At 41.3% G+C, this 25,008-nt stretch overlaps 1 long non-coding RNA gene across 6 annotated transcripts in view; it reads right to left on the reverse strand.

Moving 5' to 3' along the window:
• The window catches only part of LOC140846922 (uncharacterized), a 135,895-nt gene that overhangs the window by 86,580 nt on the left and 24,307 nt on the right, over nucleotides 1-25,008 (reverse strand). The window lies entirely within an intron of this gene.

Raw genomic sequence — 25,008 nt, forward strand, 5'->3', positions numbered from 1 at the left:
TCAGCGCTTTGCGATCAAAGTGTCTCAAAAGACCTGCTGTTTTCCTGACCCTCTTAGTGCCCCTGAGAGGCTTGGAGTGGGAGAGCAAAGTTCAAGGACAAATAGTGTAGATACTGGTATTGAAAATTAGACTAACTTTGCTCCCCCCACAAATACCAGAGTCAATGCCTTCACAGACCTTTTGTCAACAACTGGAACCCAGGGCCGAGCTCCCAACTGCGGAAGTAAACACTTCCAGAAATGCCTGGAAATCTCAAAATAAGAACAGATACAAGTCCAGTTTCCCCCAGATCATGCCTGTCTTGGGACAATCAAGGACTTGGATGACAGTCCCACCAAGGTTTTACCCCAGTAGGTCCCCTAACCCCCATTGTCCTCCCCACCCTCTCAAAGACCCCACATATCTCTCCTTTGAGCTATTTTTGCTTTTCACTTCAGAGGTATTTTTCTTTATAATCCTTTGTGCCCTGCTGGGCCTCTCTTATTCATAAATTTCAAAAAGGAGTACCTTATGACCAGTCTTTCAGCCAATGAGTGTCCAGGCAGCCTCCGAGCAGCCACTGCATAGGTTTAGCCTCTTTCCGGCTCAAGGGCCGGTTAAGTTTTCAGCAAAAACAGAAAGCACATCATCAAAGGCTATAGCATCGGGAACAGTATAGGTTGAGGTCAAGAACTCAGTAAGGAGCAGGCAGCTCTAATCTGGATGAGGCTGAGAGGATTGTCTGAAGCCAAGGGCAGTCTGCGATCTGAGGGGACAAAGTCCAGGAAGGTGCTAGGAAGGAAAATGGAGTTTTTGCCGAGTGGCCAGTGCAAGATAAGGCACAGGTCTCTGGGTTGGGCAGCTGACAGCCCCCCTTTGGTGGTCTTTAAGTAATCTAGCCTGTATGTGCCTACAGCCTCCAATCTGGCTCTAATAAATCAGACTTATAAAGCCATCTGCTTAGAAACGCCAAGCATTGTTGGAGTGACAGCACCCACTGTGCACATAAAACCACTCCTCCAAGACGCAGGCTATTTTTCTAAGCAAAAGCACTTGTCTTCCAGCTTTCACTGGCTTGTGGCCACTGAGGGCCCAAGCTTAGAACACTGCATTTGTCAGAACTTTTTTGGTGTGGATAACAAAAATCTGGCCAAGAAAAGCTTAAGCTATATCTTATGAACTCAGTTACTATAAATGATTTATTGAATAATTAAGAATTTATTGGATGACAGTAGAACATATCATGTGATCCAGGGATGGGTTCACCAGCAAGCTGCAAGAAAAATGGGACTGTGCTCGGAAGTTTGTTCTGACCTATCCTTGATGTAGCAGCTCCTGGGCCATTCAGTGCAGAAGACAAGACACTTCCAGAGACCCCGAGGGCAGCCTCCGAAGCCAGCTCTGGGCAACCAAGGGCAGTCACGGAGTCCTCCAGGACAGGCTGGATCATGTTCATGTTGTTTAAAGCACAGAATTCATGTATTTGTTAAGGTTTCCATTAAAAAACAGAAAATGATTAAAAGAAGTATCCATTTCTTTGATTTCTGTGAAATTGTGCTTTCCAGATTCCCTTCTCTGTTTTTGATAAGGGAACACAACAAGCACCTGCCAGCTGAGAGACCGACAGCCCTGGGTGGCAGAGCTGCACAGGCTACACAGCCTGCCGAGGCCAGTGCAGGTCTCTGGGAGAAGAGGACAGAGGTGCTCAGTCCTGGGGGCGAGGAGCAGAGGGGCTGCTCTGTGGAGGCTGAGAGTGTGTGGATTTGGGCATTTGGGTTGCAAGCATAGCATCCAACCCTGGCCGACTGCGACTAATGAAGAGAGACTCAGGGAAGGGAGGAGTTGGAGCAGATATCCAGGGGTGCAGGGGGTCAGCCAGCAAGGATTTACTGGCCATCTGTCAGAATTTCACAGCTGCATGAAGGAGCTCTTAGCATTTCTCACCCTTCCTTGTCACTTCCTTGTGTCACATGTCCAATCCTGAGATGAGGGCCCAGGGGCTGAGCCTGAATCGCACGCCTTTCCCTGAGCCACAGAAGGGTGGAGCTTAGAACCGGCAGATCGGCGATCCTGCATGTAATGGTGGACTAGAAAATAAAGAGGAAAAGAAACGACCAGGCAGTACAGCAGAAGTGAGCTCAGGGCAGAGGAGGAGGAGCACCTGCCAGTTTTAAAGGAGGTGCCGTGCTTGTATTACTGGAGCAGAAGGCCCAGGTCAGGAGTGACAAGGCGGAGCGAGAGGAATAGCTGGGGGCGACTTCAAGGAGCTCTGTGGGCCAAGCCACAGTCTGGGCTTTATCCCGGCAGCCTGGACAGCCACTGGCAGATTGGAAGCAAGAAGTGACATGATGGGATTTGTATTTTAAAAGATCCCTGGCAGAGGGGGAGCTGGCTGGAGGCAGCCCCCTGGAAGGAAGAAGACCTATCAGGAAGCCATTGCGGAGTACGGGAGGAGTGATGGAGGGCAGGTGGGAGGCGAGGGCGGGGGCGGAGGGCGCCTACAGAGGACAGAAGGGACAGAAGCCCTTCCGTTGGTGGTATTCGGAATGTGGGATTGATGACTTAATATGGGAAATGGGGGCAGGAAGTCAAGGATGAAAATGGGACTTCTGGCTTGATGACAAAGTATGTGATGAGGGGAAACCAGGGCAGAGAAGCAGCCAGGGAAGAGGGCCTAACAGGGTGAGCCCGGTTTTGGACATGCTTAGTATGAGAATTACGGGTCTTAAAATCCCAAGTTTACCCTCCTCCCAGTATAAACAACAGCAAAAATGGCAACATTATTCATTCATCAAACATTTTTGACTGTCTACAATGTGTAGGTGCTGGGAATACAGTACTTAACCCCTAGCTTTAAGGGCTTACCCTTTAGTAGAAGCTAAGGAAGGCATACAGCACAGTAAGATGATATGCTGTCATGTAAGTAGTAAGACAGCTACAGTGAATTTCCCATTTACCATTTGACCTAAAGGCAGACCTAGGTGGAAGAAAGATCAGAGATGATTTTAAGTGTGCCCTGAGCTAATTTGTCTCATAATCCTTCAAGTCTCTATTTTCAACTTTCCAAAGGTCTTCAATCTTCACTCTGTAGAGACATGAAATAATAAGAAGTCTTCCTCTATAATTCGTTTTAGTTGGTTTCAATTAAAGAAGTGTATTCATATGCACATGTGGATATGTATCATGCTGCTGCACACCCCATAACTGAAGGTTTCCAAAAAGCTGCAAAGAACAAGTTGGTGAAGCATAACTTGATAGAAAGCCAAGCTGCCAAGTGAACCCCGGTCCTCCTCTCAACTGCCATACGCCCAACTCCAGGGCAGCTGGGGAGTACAGCCGAGGCAAGCAACCTGGGAACTCCTCTGTGGTCTCCTCCTTCTTCCCCTAGCTGGTCTCCAGTCCTGGATCCAGAGGAGAATTTCTTGTGTCTTCATGGACACACACATCCCTACAGTCACCTGTTTTCAAATACGATGGTGCTGAACTTCTCCTGGAAATGCATTGTGAGGACACCTCTTCAACTGTGAGGCATTGCGTAGAGAGTAGAGGCAGAGGCGAAGGGAGAGCCTGTCTAGCTGCCCTGAATTCAGGAGTGGGACATGGTCTTGGCTGACAGCTTGCCGCTTTCTAACTGGAGGCATACAACTAACTGCCGTCCCACTGGCAGCCACCAAACACATCTGCTAAATGTTTCCCTGGTGCCTTGCTGTGATGGTTAATTTTATGTCACCATGTTAAATGAGATTAGCATGTAAATCAGTTGACTCTGAGTAAAGCAGATTATACTTCATAATACAGATGGGCCACATAGAATCAGCTGAAGGCCTTAATAGGACAACTACCCTCCCCAGAATGAGAAGGAATTCTTCCAGCAGAACACCTTTGGACTGGACTGTAGCTCTTCCCTAAGCCTCTGGCCCACGCTGCAGATGTTGGACTTAACAAGTTCTACAATCGTCTGAGCCAAATCTTCAAAGTCTCTTTCGCCCTCTCTCTCTGTCATTGTCTGTCTCTATATACACACACTTGTTGGTTCTTTTTCTCTGGAGAACCCTGACTAATACACTTGGCCTGTCTTCAGCTGTGTCGTCCAGATATTTCTCCCCCAGCACCTGCAGTCAGTGGCCACTGCCCTCAGTCCCACATGGTTGCTGGAAGCTGCGACTTTGTGGAGAAGAAGAAAGGTGGAAGGAGTTGGATGGCAACAGCAAGCCCCTCCCTCAGGCTCCATGACCTTTTTGTACCCTTGGAGCTCATCCCAACCCACCTCTGAGAAGAGTGATGAGGGGCAGGTGGGAGGGGAGGGCGGGAGAGGGGGGCATTCACAATCCTGTGGCATTGCATCTGAGACAGTGGCAGGGAGAAACAACACAGAAGTCCCGGTGCAACACAGACCACCTGTCAGGGACCAGCGCACCTGTCGGCCCCTCACCCCTCCACACTTACCAGCATTTATGGAGCACCTACTGTGACCCAGCTGGTGTGAAACAAGGGACACGAATATTAGTAAAACACAGTCACTGCCCCAGGGAACCAGAATTCCATGTCCCCTTTTCTTTTATTCTTCCTCATAACTGGAAACATCATCCAGACATCAAAATGTCACCCATTTTTTTACCCTTTCAGAAGCCACTTAAAGGGAAAGCTGTAGAAGAAAAACTGTAGACCACCTAGGGACTGAAGGTTGACATGTCCGAGTCTTCAAGTGACTGTACCCAGAGGCATGAGATAACTTAAGTGCTGAAGAACGACAGGCATTTTTTTAAACAAATACAACGGAGTTCTTAGAGACTGCTGCTAAGTGAATCTTGTTTACTCCCTGAATTGCTGACAAAGCTTTTTGGTTCTTTAAAGTGAGGATTAATCCCTTACAATGCAGATTTGTTTGAACATGCATAAGACTTGGTGGAGTTTTAAAAATATATATATTTTTAATTTTAGTCAAAAGAGAGGCTTAGGGAGGAATTAAAGGCTTCATTTTGGAGAGGTAAACACGCTATTCAAAACTTTTTGTTTCCAGTAGAAGACACAAGACTGTGTAGTTGTAGTCACACAGTCGTCACTAGGTGGCAGCAGAGGGATTTCTGTGACTTCCGCCCGTTAGTTTTGGAAGGTCGAAGAGGGAGGGCAAGAGCAGAGCTGCTGATCTTTGTTTCAGAGCAGGTGACTGTGGCACTTTCCCTCTTGGCACTGTTAACCTAAAGTAAAGAGCTGCAATGAGAGGCAAACCAGTGTTTACTTGGGATCAAAGAATTGCAATTCCGAGAGCACAGAGTCAAGTAGAAACCCAAACAGCGTCCTGCTTATAAGGTGAAAGCCATGGGGTTTTATAAGGAAGGGGGGAAAGTACATGAGCTGAAGAAAAAATAAAGAAGTTTTCCAGATGTTAACAAACTAAGTTACTCTGGGCTGTATACTGATCGATTGCTGATACTCTCTTCAAAAAGTCCGCAAGAGTCAGTCTTGTGATCCTCATGTCCCATTCTCCCGCAGACTTCTCAAATAACTGCTTAACACAATCACCATTTTGCCAAATCCAAAGGTTTGGTCCAGTTCAAACAAAGGTGTGTAGGGCGGTTTGTCTGCCGTGGGCATTCTGCTATATTCTAAAATGACTCTGGTCATGTGCATCTTCATATCAGATATGTCAAACTGCCAGAGTATCTATTTATATTAAAAGTAAGTACCCCACAGTGCGGAATTGATTTGAATACATTATTAATCATATATGTGGGCAGGAGTTCCAGGAGTATGAGTAACTGCCCTTATCTTACAAATCTTCACAAAACTAGAAATGCAGCTCTAGAGACAATTCAAAGTTCACCTATTTCTTTACCAATCCCCAAACCTTCCCTGTTATGGCAAACGGTTTTTAAATCATTGGCCTTAGAAACTAGTCCTTCTTGGAGGAACTTGCATTCTTTCTCTGTCCCCTGAAGTTATAAATTTTATCATGTCTTTGAAATGTAAACAAGCTCACAATTGTTGAGGTTAGAAAAAAAAGAGAAAGACCCCTTTTTAAAATATAAATTGCTGAAAGGGCTCTGTTGCCCAGAACACAGCCTTCCCAAGGCAAACACAAATCTTAAGTGTCTTCTCCACAATTACCAACAATCATAAGGTCTCTGAGTCTATATGTTCAAGTATATCTATATATGTGTATTGTATTTGTGTGATATTTTTCTACCTCCAAAGATTAATTTGTAAAAGAGTTCTATTTAGTTGGTGGAAGACAAGCACTTGTAAGGGTAGGCTATTCTAAAACTCTCAAAAATATAAAAACCAATTCAAATGTTTTTCACAAAACTGGGTTTAGTCTTTAATAAATAAAGGCTAATTTAAGTTGTTGGGTTTAATTAAACATGTCTTTAAAAGTATCAGTGTGAGATGTAAAACTTGGATTTACTAAGCATAAAATCATGTTCTGTTACAATAACTTAGTATGACATAATTTTTACTTAAATATAACTTCTAAAATCTTTTTGGTAACCTGAAACCTTATAGTTTTGCTAAGATAAATGATGAATTATATTGAACTCAATGGATATCTAGATCATTTCCAAATAAGAGACAATGAAACAGTAATTACTGATCATAGGCTTATCTACTTTGGCTTCTTATTACCAACTAACTAAAATACATTTGCATGTGTTAGTGTTACACTGAAAAATTGAAAAAGGCATATGCTTCTAGGAATTATGAAGTACACTGATTATTTGAAAATCTAAAGAACATTGTGTAACAGGCAGTACACAATTGCTTACTACTCAGCTTTCACTAGAAAGCAAGGCTTCTAAAAGAATTCTAATGTAATTAAAGCTACCAGAAATAATAAGAGAAATACCTCCTCCCATGAGCACACCAAATCTACATCTACACACCAAGCAATTCATCCTGAGGAAGAACTGAGACCAAGTAAACACCTTCTGCAGAAGGAACAATAAAAAGACCACATAAAAAACATCAGAAGAGAGAGACAAAGAGACATAGTAACAGAGGGAGTCCGACCCCCAACTCAGCTCTGCAATATGGAGCAATATCATTGAGGGACTGGATGCAGATTTGCCTACCATTGGGCACAGAAAAAAAGCCATGGTTTAAAGGATTTAAAGGCCAATCACACTATAAATAAAGGAAACCAACTTTCAGAATTAAAGAACCTGCCATGCAATGGGTGGATGGCTAGAACTCTTTCCAGGCCCAGAGACACTGGTGAGGGCCATGTTTATGTTCCCTTGCACATTGACAGGGTGGAAGGAAACAGGATGAGTGCCATTGCTTACGCTCCTCACCCCTGCCCCTGTCCCTCACTTCACTAGTGTGTACTGGAACAGGAAGAGAACCATTTTTACATTCCCCCACCCCACATATTGGTAGTGCATATGAAAGTAGGGTCGTGGAGCATACACCAGCTCCAGACCTAACCAAGGAGGTCTCCCAGACCTTACCTGTGTCCAAACACACCTACCAGAGATCTACTAGTCCCACAAAGGTGGCACTAGAGTAGTACCCACACAGACTCACTGCCCTTGTTCCTTCCATCCCCAGCTGCCCTGTTAGTGAGGCCCAACTAATGCCCACCCAGGAGACCTCCAAACTATTCCCTTCCACTCTTGGCCACTCCATCAGTGCAATACCAGCCACTGCCCACCTGAAAAACCCCCAGACTGCACCCCTCTGCACTCAGGTCTCCACTAGGGAGATCCCTAGCCCATTCCCTGGGAGCCTTGGCAATGGAACATCCTGGGCCACACCCACTGGCCTCCAGCCAGCAAACAAAAACCACCAGACACATGTGATCTACCCAGGGGATGTTCCTACACAAGGCCACAACTTAATGATTGGGAAAGGAAGCCTTTTTGCCTAACCTGTAGAAACACACACAGAAAATCAAACAAAATGAGGACACAGAGGAATATACTTTAAACAAAAGAATATGACAAACTTCAGAAAAAGAATTAAATGAAACAGTTAGGCAATCTATCCAATAAAGGATTCAAAGTAATGGTTATAAAGATGCTCACTAGACTTGAAAGAAGAGTAATGAACTCAGTGAGAATTTCAACAAAAGACAGTAAATATAAAAAAGAATGAATCAGAAATGAAGAATTCAGTAAGTGAAATGAAAAAAAATATTTGAGGGAATGAACAGCAGACTAGAAAATGCAGAAGAATAGATCAGTGACTTGGAAGACAGAGTAATGGAAAGCACTCAAGCACAACAGCAGGAAGAAAAAAGAATAAAAGAAATGAGAATGGATTAAGGGAGCTCTGGGACATCAAACGTCCAAACATTCACATTGTAGGAGTCCCAGAAGGAGAAGAGAGAGAAAGAGAGAGAGAGAGAGAGAGAGAGAGAGAAAGGGGCAGAAAACTTATTTGACAAAATAATGGCTGAAAACTTCCTTAACATGGGGAAGGAAAGAGATGTCCAGGTCTAGGAAGCACAGAGAGCCCCAAACAACATAAACCCAAGGAAGACCACACTAAGACATAATAACTAAAATGTCAAAGATCAAGGACAGTATGAGGTCAAAAAAGCCAAGGAAATGCAGGAATCCACACTGGTGACAGCAAGATTTAATATAAGACTTTACTACAGAGTCAGTGAAGGGCTGAATCAGAGAGACTACAGCACTGGAAGGAAAAAATTCTGGGGTTTTATATTAATCAGTTTTTTGCCAAGCAGATATCCCCAAGGGTCTGAGAAGGACAAAGGTGCAAGAATTTCCATTTTTTGGTTAGCAGGACTTGAGTCCTGCAGATGTTCTCAGTGTTTGGGCCAGACGTTTTCCAGCTCCTCTCTGGGCTTGTGATTTTTCTAAGAATTAAACTCAAAAGATCAGAATTAATTTTCTTGGTTCTGCCTTTTCTACAGACAGAGATTCTAAAAAGAAGCAAGAAAAAAGCAATGAGTTAAGTACAAGGCAAACCCCATAAGGTTATTGGATGACTTTTCAGCAGGAACCCTACAGGCCAGAAGGGAGTAGCATGACATATTCAAAGTGCTGAAAGGAAAAAAAACCTCCAACCAAGAATATTCTACCCAGCAAGGTTATCATTCAGAATTGAAGAGGAGATAAACAGCTTCCCAAATTAACATAAGTTAAAGGAGTTCACTACCCCCAAAATGCCAGAGGGACTTTAAAAGGAAAAGAAAAAGCCATAGCTACAAGCAAGAAAAATATGAAAATAAAAAAATTTTAGTGATAAAATCAAACATATAGCAAAGGTAGTCAATCAATAATTAAAAAGCTAGGAGGGGCGGGAGCCAAGATGGCGGCGTGAGTAGAGCAGTGGAAATCTCCTCCCAAAAACACATAGAGCTATGAAAATATAACAAAGAAAAATCTTCCTAAAATAGAGACCACAGGACACAGGACAACATCCAGACCACATCCACACCTGCAAGAACCCAGCGCCTTGTGAAGGGGGTAAGATACAAGCCCCAGCCCGGCGGGACCCGAGCGCCCCTCCCCCCGGCTCCCGGCGGGTGGAGAGAAACCGGAGCAGTTTTTTTTTTTGGCGAGCGCTTTTTGGAAGCCTTAGAGGGACGGGCCCCCGTTGCTGGGGAGGCAGGGTGGCGGGACCGGTGAGGAGGTGCCTGGGAACAGCGCCGGAGGACAAAGAATATCCCGCGTTTCTCCCTGCGAGACCTGGGGGCGGGTGCCTGAGACCGGTGCCTGAGGACGGAGGAGGTCGCGCGTTTTTCCCCTTTTTTTTTTTTCTCTTTTTGGCAAGCGCTTTTTGGAAGCCTTGAAGGGACGGGGACCCCAGTGCTAGGGAGGCACGGTGGCGGGACTGGTGAGCGGGTGGCTGGGACCGGCGCCTGAGGACAAAGAATATCCCCCGTTTTTCCCTGCGGGACCGGTGGGCGGGTGCCTGAGACCGGCACTTGAGGACAGAGGAAATCGCGCGTTTTTCCCCTTTTTTTTCTCTCTTTTTGCCAAGTGCTTTTTGGAAGCCTTGAAGGGACAGGGACCCCGGTGCTAGGGAGGCAGGGCGGCAGGACTGGTGAGCGGGTGCGTGGGACCAGTGCCTGAGGACAAAGAATATTGAGCGTTTCTTCCCTGCGGGACCGGTGGGTGGGTGCTTTTTGGAAGCCTTGAAAGGACAGGGACCCTGGTGCTAGGGAGACAGGGCAGCAGGACCAGTGCGCGGGTGCCTGGGACCGGCACCTGAGGAAAAAAAAAAAAATCGCGTGTTTTTTCTTTTTTTTTTCCTTTCTGTTCCCTCTCTCATTGTTGCTGTTGTTGTTTTGGTTTGGAGAGTGCTTTTTGGAAATCTTAAAGGGGCAGGACAGGTCACTTAGACCAGAAGCAGGGAATCTGGGGATCTCTGGGCACTCTAACCCCCTGGGCAGCAGGGAGCACAGAGGCCCCTTACGGAGATAAATAGTCTCCTGGCTGCTCCCCCTCTAACGGGGCTCCACCATTTTGGAGGAACAGCCCCAGCCAGGCCAAGCCCACAGCAACAGTGGAGATAAACCCCAAAGCAACTGGGCAGGAAGCAGAAGCCCTGTCTGCGCACAGCTGCCCAGCACAAGCCACTAGAGGTCGCTATTCTCCCAGGAAAAGGCTACAAACCAACAAGAAGGGAAGCTCTTCCAGCGGTCACTTGTACCAGCTCTGCAGACTATCTCTATCACCATGAAAAGGCAAAACTACAGGCAGACAAAGATCACAGAGACAACACCTGAGAAGGAGACAGACCTAACTAGTCCTCCTGAAAAAGAATTCAAAATAAAAATCATGAACATGCTGACAGAGATGCAGAAAAAAATGCAAGAGCAATGGGATGAGATGCAGAGAAAAATGCAAGAGCAGTGGGATGAGATGCAGAGAAAAATGCAAGAGCAGTGGGATGAAGTCCGGAAGGAGATCACAGATGTCAGGAAAGAGATCACAGAAGTGAAACAATCCCTGGAAGGATTTATAAGCAGAATGGATAAGATGCAAGAGGCCATTGAAGGAATAGAAGCCAGAGAACAGGAACGTATAGAAGCTGACATAGAGAGAGATAAAAGGATCTCCAGGAATGAAACAACACTAAGAGAAATATGTGACCAATACAAAAGGAAAAACATTCATATTATAGGGATACCAGAAGAGGAAGAAAGAGGAAAAGGGATAGAAAGTGTCTTTGAAGAAATAATTGCTGAAAACTTCCCCAAACTGGGGGAGGAAATAATCGAACAGACCATGGAATTATACAGAACCCCCAACAGAAAGGATCCAAGGAGGACAACACCAAGACACATAATAATTAAAATGGCAAGGATCAAGGACAAGGAAAGAGTTTTAAAGGCAGCTAGAGAGAAAAAGGTCACCTATAAAGGAAAACCAATCAGGCTAACATCAGACTTCTCAACAGAAACCCTACAGGCCAGAAGAGAATGGCATGATATACTTAATGCAATGAAACAGAAGGGCCTTGAACCAAGGATACTGTATCCAGCACGACTATCATTTAAATATGATGGTGGGATCAAACAATTCCCAGACAAGCAAAAGCTGAGGGAATTTGCTTCCCACAAACCACCTCTACAGGGCATCCTACAGGGACTGCTCTAGATGGGAGCACCCCTAAAAAGAGCACAGAACAAAACACACAACATATGAAGAAGGGAGGAGGAGGAATAAGAAGGGAGAGAAGAAAAGACTCTCCAGACAGTGTATATAACAGCTCAATAAGCGAGCTAAGTTAGGCAGTAAGATACTAAAGAAGCTAACCTTGAACCTTTGGTAACCACGAATCTAAAGCCTGCAATGGCAATAAGTACATATCTTTCAATAGTCACCCTAAATGTAAATGGACTTAATGCACCAATCAAAAGACATAGAGTAATAGAATGGATAAAAAAGCAAGACCCATCTATATGCTGCTTACAAGAAACTCACCTTAAACCCAAAGATAAGCATAGACTAAAAGTCAAGGGATGGAAAAACATATTTCAGGCAAACAACAGTGAGAAGAAAGCAGGGGTTGCAGTACTAATATCAGACAAAATAGACTTCAAAACAAAGAAAGTAACAAGAGATAAAGAAGGCCACTACATAATGATAAAGGGCTTAGTCCAACAAGAGGATATAACCATTCTAAATATATATGCACCCAATACAGGAGCACCAGCATATGTGAAGCAAATACTAACAGAACTAAAGAGGGAAATAGACTGCAATGCATTCATTGTAGGAGACTTCAACACACCACTCACCCCAAAGGATAGATCCACCGGGCAGAAAATAAGTAAAGACACACAGGCACTGAACAACACACTAGAACAGATGGACCTAATAGACATCTATAGAACTTTACATCCAAAAGCAACAGGATATACATTCTTCTCAAGTGCACATGGAACATTCTCTAGAATAGACCACATACTAGCTCACAAAAAGAGCCTCAGTAAATTCCACAATATTGAAATTCTACCAACCAATTTTTCAGACCACAAAGGTATGAAAGTAGAAATAAATTCTACAAAGAAAACAAAAAGGCTCACAAACACATGGAGGCTTAACAACATGCTACTAAATAATCAATGGATCAATGAACAAATCAAAATAGAGATCAAGGAATATATAGAAACAAATGACAACAACAACACTAAGCCCCAACTTCTGTGGGACGCAGCGAAAGCAGTCTTAAGAGGAAAGTATATAGCAATCCAGGAACACTTGAAGAAGGAAGAACAATCCCAAATGAATAGTCTAACATCACAATTATTAAAACTGGAAAAAGAAGAACAAATGAGGCCTAAAGTCAGCAGAAGGAGGGACATAATAAAGATCAGAGAAGAAATAAACAAAATTGAGAAGAATAAAACAATAGCAAAAATCAACGAAACCAAGAGCTGGTTCTTTGAGAAAATAAACAAAATAGATAAGCCTCTAGCCCAACTTATTAAGAGAAAAAGAGAGTCAACACAAATCAACATAATCAGAAATGAGAATGGAAAAATCACGACAGACTCCACAGAAATACAAAGAATTATTAAAGACTACTATGAAAACCTATATGCCAACAAGCTGGAAAACCTAGAAGAAATGGACAACTTCCTAGAAAAATACAACCTCCCAAGACTGACCAAGGAAGAAACACAAAAGTTAAACAAACCAATTACAAGCAAAGAAATTGAAACAGTAATCAAAAAACTACCCAAGAACAAAACCCCGGGGCCGGACGGATTTACCTCGGAATTTTATCAGACACACAGAGAAGACATAATACCCATTCTCCTTAAAGTGTTCCACAAAATAGAAGAAGAGGGAATACTCCCAAACTCATTCTATGAAGCCAACATCACCCTAATACCAAAACCAGGCAAAGACCCCACCAAAAAAGAAAATTACAGACCAATATCCCTGATGAACGTAGATGCAAAAATACTCAATAAAATATTAGCAAACAGAATTCAACAGTATATCAAAAGGATCATACACCATGACCAAGTGGGGTTCATCCCAGGGATGCAAGGATGGTACAACATTCGAAAATCCATCAACATCATCCACCACATCAACAAAAAGAAAGACAAAAACCACATAATCATCTCCATAGATGCTGAAAAAGCATTTGACAAAATTCAACATCCATTCATGATAAAAACTCTCAGCAAAATGGGAATAGAGGGCAAGTACCTCAACATAATAAAGGCCATATATGATAAACCCACAGCCAGCATTATACTGAACAGCGAGAAGCTGAAAGCATTTCCACTGAGATCGGGAACCAGACAGGGATGCCCACTCTCCCCACTGTTATTTAACATAGTACTGGAGGTCCTAGCCACGGCAATCAGACAAAACAAAGAAATACAAGGAATCCAGATTGGTAAAGAAGAAGTTAAACTGTCACTATTTGCAGATGATATGATACTGTACATAAAAAACCCTAAAGACTCCACTCCAAAACTACTAGAACTGATATCGGAATACAGCAAAGTTGCAGGATACAAAATCAACACACAGAAATCTGTAGCTTTCCTATACACTAACAACGAATCAATAGAAAGAGAAATCAGGAAAACAATTCCATTCACCATTGCATCAAAAAGAATAAAATACCTAGGAATAAACCTAACCAAGGAAGTGAAAGACTTATACTCTGAAAACTACAAGTCACTCTTAAGAGAAATTAAAGGGGACACTAATAAATGTAAACTCATCCCATGCTCATGGCTAGGAAGAATTAATATCGTCAAAATGGCCATCCTGCCGAAAGCAATATACAAATTTGATGCAATCCCTCTCAAATTACCAGCAACATTCTTCAATGAATTGGAACAAATAATTCAAAAATTCATATGGAAACACCAAAGACCCCGAATAGCCAAAGCAATCCTGAAAAAGAAGAATAAAGTAGGGGGGATCTCACTCCCCAACTTCAAGCTCTACTACAAAGCCATAGTAATCAAGACAATTTGGTACTGGCACAAGAACAGAGCCACAGACCAGTGGAACAGATTAGAGACCCCAGAAATTAACCCAAACATATATGGTCAATTAATATTTGATAAAGGAGCCATGGACATACAATGGCAAAATGACAGTCTCTTCAACAGATGGTGCTGGCAAAACTGGACAGCTACATGTAGGAGAATGAAACTGGACCATTGTCTAACCCCATATACAAAGGTAAACTCAAAATGGATCAAAGACCTGAATGTAAGTCACGAAACCATTAAACTCTTGGAAAAAAACATAGGCAAAAACCTCTTAGACATAAACATGAGTGATCTCTTCTTGAACATATCTCCCCGGGCAAGGAAAACAACAGCAAAAATGAGCAAGTGGGACTACATTAAGCTGAAAAGCTTCTGTACAGCGAAAGACACCATCAATAGAACAAAAAGGAACCCTACAGTATGGGAGAATATATTTGAAAATGACAGATCTGATAAAGGCTTGACGTCCAGAATATATAAAGAGCTCACACACCTCAACAAACAAAAAACAAATAACCCAATTAAAAAATGGGCAGAGGAACTGAACAGACAGTTCTCCAAAAAAGAAATACAGATGGCCAAGAGACACATGAAAAGATGCTCCACATCGCTAATTATCAGAGAAATGCAAATTAAAACTACAATGAGGTATCACCTCACACCAGTAAGGATAGCTGCCATCCAAAAGACAAACAACAACAAATGTTGGCGAGGCTGTGGAGAAAGGGGAACCCTCCTACACTGCTGGTGGGAATGTAAATTAGTTCAACCATTGTGGAAAGCAGTATGGAGGTGCATCAAAATGCTCAAAACAGACCTACCATTTGACCCAGGAATTCCACTCCTAGGAATTTACCCTAAGAACGCAGCAATCAAGTTTGAGAAAGACAGATGCACTCCTATGTTTATCGCAGCACTATTTACAATAGCCAAGAATTGGAAGCAACCTAAATGTCCATCTGTAGATGAATGGATAAAGAAGATGTGGTACATATACACAATGGAATACTACTCAGCCATAAGAAGTGGAAAAATCCAACCATTTGCAGCAACATGGATGGAGCTGGAGAGTATTATGCTCAGTGAAATAAGCCAAGCGGAGAAAGAGAAATACCAAATGATTTCACTCATCTGAGGAGTATAGGAACAAAGGAAAAACTGAAGGAACAAAACAGCAGCAGAATTACAGAACCCAAAAATGGACTAACAGGTACCAAAGGGAAAGGAACTGGGGAGGATGGGTGGGCAGGGAGGGATAAGGGGGGGGAAGAAGAAGGGGGGTATTAAGATTAGCATGCATGGGGGGGAGGGAGAAAGGGTAGGGTGGGCTGCACAACACAGAGAGGACAAGTAGTGACTCTACAACATTTTGCTAAGCTGATGGACAGTAACCATAATGTGGTTGTTAGGGGGGACCTGATATAGGGGAGAGCATAGTAAACATAGTATTCTTCAGGTAAGTGTAGATTAAAAATTTAAAAAAAAAAAAAAGAAAGAAAGAAAGAAAAGGGGGATTACTCCTTAACAGGATAAAACTATTGGTAAATCAAAGATCAACGCATGCTTTAAATATCCTTAATGTTGATCACTTAAAGGGTGTCAGATGATCAGCTATGGAGGTACTCTTTTCTGATAATATTCCTTTCTCTTAATTAAAAAAAAAAAAAAAAAAGCAGTTACTGTGTGCTGACCTCCAATGAGTTCTGCACAGTGGTATAGAGGGCATGTCAAAGTGTGGGCAAAGGGTCTGTTTGTTTCTACGCAGAAGATCAAGGCCTAGCTTGGATACCCAGAAAATGAACTAAGATACGATATGAGGAGGAGCTTCCGGCATCAGCACTCTCTGGAGGACTCGTGCCGGGGGATGATCATCAAAAAGCCTCCACAGGGATCCGGACGATGCTGCGGTTGTGGCTGCATCCAGCCCACCATCTCCTGGACTTGCCATGAGAAGGAGGAGGGAGATGTCTAGGCTGGCATGTGCATACAGTGAGACAACGAATTTGACTGGATCTGTACTGTTGGAACTCAACCAGGAGTTGGGAGGGGTGCAAGTTGTAGCACCCCAAAATCTCATGACTATAGACTATCTATGGTTAAAAGAACATATGGGATGTGAACAGATCCCAGAAATGGGCTGCTTTAATTTGTCTGATGGTTCAAGTACAGTTGGAAAATATCCATCATATCATAGATAAATTTTCACAAATGCCTAGGGTGCCTAAATGGTTTTCTTGGCTTCACTGGAGATGGCTGGTGATTATAGATTTGCTTTGTTTATGTCACCATATTCCTATTATGTCAATATGTGTGTGCAAATTAGTTAGTAGTTTAAAACCTATACATACTTAAGGTACTACACAAGAAGATATGTCAAAGAAATAATCAATCCTCCCAAGTTTCCTTCATATGCTACATCTATAGCTTTTCTTCTTCCTTCCTAATTACAAACTTTAAATAGAATTCGTGCCTCATATCGAATTTACCGAGTATCATAATTCCTCCAGGTGGTAAAGATACCTCGAGACAAGTGCTGGGCATAGAAGCCACAGGGCATAAATCTGCAAAGAAGTAAAAAGCTAACCTTTGCAAACAATATGGCTTCTCTCTCACTTACCAACTTTACATTTCCCTGTATGGCCCCGGAAGATGACTGGTTAGCCAGAGACGGGTAAGATTCCTCAAGGGAGGAACAACCTAAGACAGGCACAGTCGCAGGGGGGCCATCAGGTGAGAATTTGGGGATCAACAGAGGTGAGGCTCAGAACCTCACCCCCCCTGCTTTGAGAGAAATCTTCTGCATCCGTGGATGTCTTGCTGCCCTTGTCTAGCCTGGATTAATACTTAGTCCATAGGCACACACCTGATCATCTGATCATCTACATTTGCCTTCTTACAGCACTAAACTATGTTTTCTACCTTTATCTTGCATCTACCTACCACTTCAGCATTTTATTAAAAATAAAAATAATAATAATAATAGGAGAAATGTGGGATCAACATATAAATCAAGTACAAAAATCAAATGAATATTCATATTTGACCTGATGGTTTATAGGTCATATTGCATGATCAAAACCGAAAGTTTCTGTGATGACTGCCCTTGTACTGTTCACCATGTAAGAATTTATTCACTCTGTAAGAATTCGTTCACCATGTAAGAACTTGTTCGTTATGCTTCAGAAGATTGGAGACTGACGAGAATTAGGCTTGAGATGGATTAATGATTGTACATTGAGCATTGACCCCCCTATACTGAATTTTATTGTTGTTAACAACCATTTGATCAATAAATATGAGAGATGCCCTCTCAAAAAAAAAAATAAAATAAAAAAAAAAAAACAAAAAAAAAAAAGCTAGGAGGAAGGTTAAAAGACAAAAGTAGTAAAACCACTTCTAAAAATTAGTTAAGAGAAGCAATAAATAAGAAGATATAAAAGACATCATATACATGAAACAAAGACATCATATACATAAAAATATCTAGTGCTGTTGGAATGAGCTCAAACTTAAGTGATCATTAACTTAACATAGACTGTTATACACATAAGATGTCATATATAATCCCATTGTAACCAAAAACCAAAAACCTATAATAGATACACAAATAGAGAGAAAGGAAGCCAACCACAACACTAAAGAAAATCATCAAGAGAAAGAAAGAAAAGATAGGATCAGAGAAGAATGACAAAAACAACCAGGAAACATTTGGCAAAATGGTAATAATTGTACCTATCAATAATTACCTCAAATGTAAATGGACTAAATGCTCCAATTAAAAGATATAGGGCAACTGAATGGATAAAAAACAAGATCCATCTATATGCTGCTTACAAGAGACTCACTTCAGACATAAATACACAAATAGACTGAAACTGAAGGGACAGAAAACGATATTCCATGCAAGTAGAAATGGGGGGAAAAAAGCTGGAGTAGCAGTACTTACATAGACAAAATTGATTTTAAAACAAAGACTTTAACAAAAGACAGAGAAGGACACTATACAATGACTAAGAGCACAATTCAGCAAGAAGATATAACAATTGTAAATATCTATACACCCAACATAGGAGCACCTACATATGCAGAGCAAATATTAACAGACATGAAGGGAGAAATTTATCATAATACAGTAATAGTAGAGTATTTTTAACACCTCACTTACATCAGTGGATAGATAATCCAGACAGAAAATCAGTAAGGAAATTTTTTGAAGGCACATTAGATCAAAAGGACTAGATAGCTATATACATAAGCATTACTTCCAAAAGCAGCAAAATACACATTATTTTCAACTGAACATGGAAAATTCTCTAGGAGAGTTCACATGTTAGGCCACAAAACACATTTTAATAAATTTAAGCAGACTGAAATCAAACCAAGCATTTTTTCTGATCACAGTGATGTAAAACTAGAAATCAATTATAAGAAAAAATCTGGAAAAACACAAATACATAGAGGCTAAATAACATGCTACTAAACAACTAATGAGTCAAAGAAGAAATCAAAAAATACTTGGAGAATAATGAGAATAAAAACACAATGGTTCAAAATCTTTGAGATGCAGGAAAAGCAGTCCCAACAGGGAAGTTTATAGAGATAAAAGCCCACTTTAAGAAACAAGGAAAATCTCAGATGAAAAATCTAAACTTACACCTAAAGAAATTAGAAAAAGAAGAAAAAATAAAGCCCAGGGTTAATGGAAGGAAGGAAACAATAAAGATTAGAGTGGAAATAAATTAGAGACTAAAAAATATAAAAGATCAATGAAACTAAGAGTTGGTTGTTTGAAAAGGTCATTTGCTAGACTTATTAAGAAAAAAAGAGGACTCTACATAAAGTCAGAAATGAAAGAGGAGAAGTTACAACTGATTCCACAGCAATACACTTATAAGAGATTATGAAAAATTATATGCCAACAAATTGGACAACTTAGAAGAAATGGATAAATTCCTTGAAATATGCAATCTTCTAAGACTGAACCAGGAAGAAATAGAAAATATGAACAGATCATTTACTTTTAACAAAATTAAATTGGTAATCAAAAACTCCCAACAAACAAAAGTCCAGTACCAGGACCAGATGGATTCACAGGTGATTTCCACTAAACATTCAAAGGAGAGTTGATATTTATCCTTCTCAAACTATTACAGAAAAATTGAAGAGTAGAAAAAGCTTCCAAATTCAATCTACCAGGCCAGTATTACCTTGATGCCAAAACCAGATGAAGACACTACCAAAAAAAAAGAAAATTAGAGACCAATATCCCTGATGAACAAAGATGCAAAAATCCTCAACAAAATATTAGCAAACTAAATTCAAAAATGAATTAAAGGATCATTCGCCATCACCAAATGAGATTTATTCCAGGGATGCAAGGATGGTTCAATACCCACAAACCAATCAATGTGATACATCATATTAACAAAAGGAAGGATAAAAACCATACGGTCATGCTAAAAAATCATTGAACAAAATTTAGCATCCATTCATGATAAAAATGCACAACAAAGTGGGTATAGAGGGAACATACCTCATCATGATAAAGTGATGCTTCCATCATAAAGTGACAAATAGTTCACTTTGACAAAAACAGCCTCAAAAGTGAGCCAATTGCTTATACTCATATTGGAAGTTGAAAAGAAAAAGAGTATAGGTTTAAGACAATGATTCTTGCAGAAAGTGGAAGTTTTAGCTAATTATGGCATGCTTGTAGCTTTGATATCTAATGGGAATGGACCCACTAAAATTGCTTGGGAACATGACGGTTTGGCTCAGGCCATTCTCCCAGTGAGAGTTCCAGTCAGGGCCAAAGCTGCCTTTGGAGAGAGGAGAAACACTGGTGGTTCCATTTTGGATTTTACTATATTTTATAGTAGAAATAAGAGTGTACAACAGAGGTCAACATGCTTTTTCTCTAAAGGACCAGATAATAGATATTTGAGGCTTTGTGGCCGTATGGTCTCTGTAATACACTGAATTGTACCCCCACACCCATTAAATTCATGTGTTGAAGTCCTAATCCCCAGTATCTGAGAATGTGACTATATTTGGAGATGGATGATCGAAGAGGTAAAATGAGGTCATTCAAGGGCCCTAACCTAATCTGACTGGTGTCTTTATAAGAAGAGGGTATTAGGACACAGACACACAGAGGGAAGGCCATGTGAGGACACTTGGAGAAGGCAGCATCTACAGCCAAGGAAAGAGGCTTTAGACCCAACCCTGCCAACAGCTTGATCTCAGACTTCCAGCCTCCAGAACTGAAAGGAAATCAATGTTGTTTAAGCCACGCAGCCTGTGGTATGTTAAGGCAGCCCTCCCAAATTAATACATGGTCTCCATTAAAACTATTCAGTTCTGCCTTTGCAGAATGAAAGCCACCACAGACGACAGATTAACAAATGGGTGCAACTGGGCTCCAATAAAACTCTATTCACAAAAATGGGTGGGAACCAGATTTGATCAAGGACCCATAATTTGCCAACCTCTGATTTAGCTTGATCAACATATATGCTTGATCATTACATATGCAACATATAAAACTCTAGGTGAGAACTATAGGCCCAGTGAGTGGATTAAAATAAAAGAATATAAGGCCTTTGTTATCTCTACACTTGACACCTCATTTTACTTAGTATCCAATTTGCTTCTGGGAAAAACATAGAGATTATTCTCCTAATTGTACTTGAAGATATATTGTGTAGCTTTCAAGGAAAAAATAATTCTCAGTTATTTTATTTTTTAATTAATAATGGGAACTATTGCATATAGAAAAGCAAACCTAGCACCATAGCCTACCACTGCAGAAACACTGCCTGCTGGCCCTTGTGCTGTGGAACCCCTTTGTAGAGGAGCTTGCCTCTTGACAAGGTATTTCAGTAACTAACACCCCTTGGGTAGAGTTCAAGATCCTTGACTCAGCAACCTTCGTCTATGTAATATGATGAGTGGATAAATATTCTCCTAGACAAATGCTCTAGCATTTTATGATTCTTCTTACTGAGGTCCTAATCAACACACAGCACAACAAAAGGCACCCAGGAAAATAGGAAACATAAAGCATGGCTGCTCATTAACTCAAATGAAACAATCCATGAATAATTTTACACCATACATGATTAAGCACTATGTTCTACACCCTAGGTCTCAAAGCCTCATACATAGGATAATTCAGAGAGAAGATAGATAAAAGAATCAGGACCACATCAGAGAAAATATCAGAGTGACACTTCAGTTGGTGAAAGATGACTGGAGCTTCAGCAGTGGAAGGAGGAAGGCATTTGAGATGTGAAGAACAATGTTAACATAAGGATGAGGGCTGATGATTATTTATAGAGACAGGTAACAGGTGGGGTGCAAAAGCTGTACTCAGAAAGACATGGAAGCTAAAACAGTGGCTCTCAGTTCCAAGTGGGAGGAGTGTGAGTAAAGTGAGCTGGGAAGTTTTCTAAAACACGGATGCCGCTTCTTCCAGCATAACATACAGAGGCGGTTACAATCTGACAGACCTTCCCAGGTGACTATGATGCCTCACCCCCATTCTGATGGGTGAGAGGCCAGTAATTTTCAAAGTGTGGCCCCTGTACATCAGTGTCACCTGGTAACTTACTGTAAATACAAATATGCACATCCCACTGCCACTAGGACAGAAACTGCACTAATGCATGGTAAAACCTGAGAAACCTGGACAGGAGGCCAGTGCTTTTCCATCCTGGTTGCACAGTTGAGTCACATGACGAGCTTTTAAAGATCTTATTAAACTGGTCTTGGGTGGAATCCCAACATGTATTTTTTAAAATATCCCTAAATGATGTGCATACAGGATTGAGAACCCCTGAGCAAAAGAGTTGAGCTAAATCAGCAATGTGGAAAATAATCAAGGGACTTGCATTTAACTTGAGTTAAAAATAGGTACTAATACTCAAATAAATACTTGTACATGGATGTGCATAGCAGCACTATTCATGATGGCCAAAAGGTGGAAACCATGCAAATGTCCATCAGCAGATAAACAAATTGTAGTATATACACATTATTCATTATTCAGCCATAAAAAAGAATGAAATACTGATACATGCTACGATGTGGATGAACCTTGAAAACATTATGCTAAGCGAAGGAAACCACTCACAAAAGGCCACATATGGTATACTCTCCTTTATATGAAATACTCAGAATAGGTAAATCCATAGATTGAAAGCAGACTAGTGGTTGCTTAATGGGGTTTCTTCAAAGTGATTAAAATGCTTTGGAAGTAGTAGTGATAGTTGTACCATATTGTGAATGTACTCAGCACCACTGAACTGTACACTTTAAAATGGTTAATTTTATGTTTTGTGAGTCTCTCAATAAAAACAATAGGGATTTTAAAATAAATATAAAATATATGAAATATATATATAAGTATATATAAAATATAAATAAAAATATGTAAGTAAATATATAATAAGAGTACATGGTGAAAAGGGACATGGGCATGTGGTTTGACTGTCCACACTGTCCTGTGGTCCTGGGCTGCTTGATTTTCCCACATGCTCCCATTTCTCTTTGAAAGCTTAAGGAGTTTGAAGGGGTCCCTTCAAGTGTTGATGAAGAACGGGAAGAACTGGGCACAAAGTTTGAGGGTGGCAGGAGAGGGGCGAAAGGCCAGGTGGTAAGAGAGAACTTTGGATCCAAGAGAAGGGGAGCCAGACCACATTCCCTGCTGGCCCTTCTAGAAAGATGGCAGGGCCTCTGAGGCACTGAGAGGAAGTCCCACCTCTGCAACAACTGCCAGAGAGTCCCCAAATCTTGTCAGACACCATCAATGCAGGTGCCAGCAGAGACTGTGTTATCCTGTGGATCAGAGGACCCACCGCCATCTCTCCGTCACCTAAGCTTGTGAACCTAGAGAGGTCTTAAAGCTCTAGTAAGGACTAGCATTAGAATATCCATTAGGCAGAATGGGAGATTTGAATGGAATTTAACTTGAATTTAAGTTGATATTTAAAAATTAAGAAATATGAGTATTTGTGCACACCCACACTGACTGCATCATAGAAGTGCACTGCCCAGAACACGGTAGTGGAAGTAATAGTTCAGCTGTACCTTGAACTTTCAGACCATGTCTGGAGTGTGTTAACAAGGGACACTGACAAATACAAAATAACCACCGCACTGATTACAACTACTATTTGCCATGTGCTAGGCACTCTCTTAAGCACCTATACCATTATCTTCCATAACCTTATCTTATATTATCTTAATTCCATCTTACAAATTTGGAAACCACTTTACCAATAAAGTAAGTGACAGAGCAGGGCTTAAATCCAGTTCTGTCCAATCCCAGAGTGGAAACTTGAGAGCAACCAAGATTTTCAATATATTCAAAAATTGTGTCAGTTGAGGGAAAGACTGGCAAAGAAACTTTAAGGCAAGTGAAGCTGTTAACAAATACTGGGAGAAGTACTATAATGTGGGCCAAACTAGAACCAGAAACAGAACTGATAAGGAGACAGGTTTTTTATTTAATGAAAGTCTTCTGCATGGAAAACTGAATTCTATATGAACTTCTTGGTTTGTGGGGGTTTTGGTTGTGTTTCTTAATTTTATTTCAGCCAAACATGTCTGCCTTATTTTTTTATGTGTATATATATATATATATATATATATATATATATATATATATACACACACATATATATACACTTATATGCATGAGATGTATAAATATATACATACATATATTCAACTTTTAAATGTAAATGTTCACAAGTAGGCTTGATGTGTTTCCACCACAGACATACAATTCAGACCTCATTCTCTCCGACCTTCCACCCTCCTTTCTCTTTTTTTATAGTCTTGTATTGGTTCTAATAAATGGTTGCTTTCCAAAAAAAAGTCTAGAAGAGCTTTCTAGCATTCATATTGGTACTAGTGAGACATGTGGGAAATGCTGGAGCAGCAAAGTGGGACCTCAGGGACCAGGCAGAGGAAGGGGAGGGGGACTGCTCAGCAGCGAGCGGAGCCCTGCGGGGTGACAGATGATGGCTCCATGTTAGCACAACCCCCTCGCAGTCAGTAATGTGGTTCACTTCCATTTCATCATTTGCTGAGCTTCCAGTCTGATCTTTCGCATTCTTCTGAAGCACTTATATTTAGTCACCCTCCTGCAACTCTTCCTTGAGTTACCTATGCTCATCCACACAACCACGTACACTGCAATCCACCAGGATTTCCAATAAGCCATTCTATTTACAGGCTTCCAGACTCAGCTGTCCATTAGAATCACCTAGGGAATTTTAAATGGCCCCAAGCCCAGATTGCACACCATATCCATTAAATAAGAATGTTAGGGTGTGGAAGCAAGGCATCAGTACATTTTAAAGATCTCTAGGTAATCCCAACACAGAGCAAAGTTTGGGAACCACTGCAGTACCATAACTTCCTGGGAGTTAATTTTGCAAATATTAAATTGTGCCAAGACAAACACAAGGCACTATTCTCATTTTCCTTTGAGTGCCTGCGTATAGAGAAACTTCCCTGTATATGTTCTACATAGGTGATAGAAGACTGCCATTTCAGGACAGGGTGCATT

The sequence above is a fragment of the Manis javanica genome, chromosome 16 (assembly GCF_040802235.1).
Source record: "Manis javanica isolate MJ-LG chromosome 16, MJ_LKY, whole genome shotgun sequence".
In the NCBI taxonomy this organism is placed as follows: Eukaryota; Metazoa; Chordata; class Mammalia; order Pholidota; family Manidae; genus Manis; species Manis javanica.